We start from the raw sequence: 2,666 nt of genomic DNA, 5'->3' as shown, positions 1-2,666 counted from the left end.
TCCTAGCTGCTCAGGAGGCTGAGGCAAGAGGATTGCTTGAGCCTAGGATTTCAAGGCTGCAATGAGCTATAATCACACCACTGCACTCCAGCCTGGGCAACAGAGTGAGACCCTGTCTTCTCTGAAAAAAAAAAAAAAAAGTAGCGTTTTTTTCCTGTCTGTGCTTAATGATCCACATCTTTCTCTTATATTTTCTTAAACCATATTAGGCCCAAGTTACAGACAATGGACATGAAAATAATCATAAATTAGGAGATAGGCAGTAGTTAGAATGAATTCAGGGAAAAATCCATTGTAACTACATCTTTTACTTCTACTTGCTTTTCCAATAGCTCTGCTTGTTTTGTTAATTACTGTCCTATCTCATTAAGCTACACTTAAAATATTTTGTTTTAATTATTTTTCCACATCCTTCTCTTTACCATGCTATGCATTTCTTGAAAGCAGAGACTGCATCTTACTTTTCCCTCAGGCATATGTTTTTTCTAGCATACTGCCTGGCACATAATAGGTACTCAAGGAATGGATGGCTTTGTGGGAAGAGATTAGGATGATCTTTATTTTCTTGCTGAAACAGGTGGGCTCATCTTCTGAGAATTAAGGAGTAGGATCAGATTAGAATTTTGAAAGCATAAAAGGGAAATTTCTAAGTTTAAGTCACAGGATTTCCAAGTAGTACTGAGGTTCCAGGTGAGGTTGGCAGTCATAAGGTTTGGGTTTGGGGTGGGGCAGACTAGGAATTCTCACCTGGCTTCTGCTTCCATTTCATGTAAAAGAGTGGCAGTGAATTGGAGAGATGGAATGTTTTGCTCTTTCAACTCCTGACTGATATGGCTGTGAACAGTAACCAATATTTTTAAAAGTTTAAGCATTTTACTTATATTCTTTGAGAAGCACATTTATGTAAACCAAATACAGCTATTTCTATTCAGTACTACCTTGAAAAATAGGACAACCATAGTGGCTTGTTTTATTTACCTGAACAGTGTCCTATAACCTTCTAGGAAGTTCATAGAAAGAAAGATTTTATCTAATGAACTAAAAAGGAATGTTTTAGGTAAGTAATTAAATAAAAATAAAGAAAACAAATGAAAAATCCCTATATATACACCTCAAATCCTGAACGTGTTTTATTTATTTAAAGAAATTGAGACTTTTACCTCATGTCATTGTGAAAATGCATTTAATCAGGATTACAGAGAGAGCAATGACATTATTCTGATTTTTTTAAGGAGAAAGAGAAGAAGCAATGGAGACACAAAAGTTCCTTGCCTACTTTAACTTGGGAGGGTTGAGGCATAGAGAATGTCATTAGTATGGCAAAATGTTGTAATCACAGATCGTGTAGTTTGCAGGGTCCAGTTGGAGGTCATCTGAATATATCTGAGAGTTGCAGCCCTGATAGGAAGAATATGAAAATAATTACAAAATGAATCAGACAGTAAATAGATCAGTTGCAATCCAGACAAGATGATGAAGAGGTTGAAAATTAAAACCATCAAGAACTGGTAATTCAGGTACTTGTGGGCTGTTAGATTGGCCCCTTTTAAGACATGAAACCCATAGTGGTTATCAACACAGACTCACTGTATTCCAACCTTATAAAGAGCGAGTCTTCTGGTTGTCCTTGAGAGCAGTTTTTGTTTACAGAAAGACCTATTTGTACTTGCTATGATCTTTTATAGTTAATGATTGATTTAGTAACGTTGCAAATCCAAACTGCAGTTTTTTCTTAAGCTTTAAATGTAAATTTATAAATCTAATTATTCTGTTTACAAATCTAGCATATTTTATGAATTAATTCTAAGAAGTTTCTATCAATTTAATATATTTGGTATTTTTAAAACAAATTATCAGAACACTGTCAAGCATTTAAATGATTATTAAAATATATTAAATTATATTTATAAATATGAAGGATCTATAAATATTGATTATTCTAAATGTTGCAATATTGCTTATAAACCTATAATTCTTTTATACATTTCCATTTAAAATTACAAGTCTAAATGAATCACCTAATTGCACATTGAAAATTGGAATCATATGATTCATCTGACAGATTCTTTATTCTCTTAATTATTATACTGTTAATGCCAATCATGCTTATGTTTTTCTAACATTTAACACAAGAATACTATATATTTGAGTACTATACTTTTTCATTTCTCTCCTTTAAATTTTCTCAGGAGGAAAAAAACAAAGGGAAAAATTTTTACACAGTAAATTGAGGTGACTCCACTAAGACATCCTCAAATGGGCAAAATGCGTATCCACTGGTAACTTTGTTTGGGTCATAGGATATTTATTGTTCTGAGACAGTGTTAAGGAGCTGAGGCAACATGAGCCCTCTGGATAGTGGCTTTAATTGTACCTCCATCACTGACAAAAGGAGTACTCTGCTATCCCACTCAAGTCCCTAGGATTCAGTTTATTAAAAATCCAGTTCTTCCTTCTCATAATCGCTCTACCAGTTGATAGGATCCAACTAATTTCTTTATCCCTTGATTGTGTTCTGAATTCATTTCATATTGTTCTTGCTTGATAGGGCCCAAACTCTTATAAATATTTCAATGATAGGGATTGCATTGTGCCTATTTTTCATGTCTTTGCATGATTCTTTAGTTACAACACTGAAGTCCTAGTAATGGTAGAGAAAACTATTT

The sequence above is a fragment of the Lemur catta genome, chromosome 16 (genome assembly GCF_020740605.2).
Source record: "Lemur catta isolate mLemCat1 chromosome 16, mLemCat1.pri, whole genome shotgun sequence".
NCBI lineage: Eukaryota > Metazoa > Chordata > Mammalia > Primates > Lemuridae > Lemur > Lemur catta.
The sequence above is the reverse complement of the archived record's forward strand: the minus strand, read 5'-3'. Positions refer to the sequence as shown.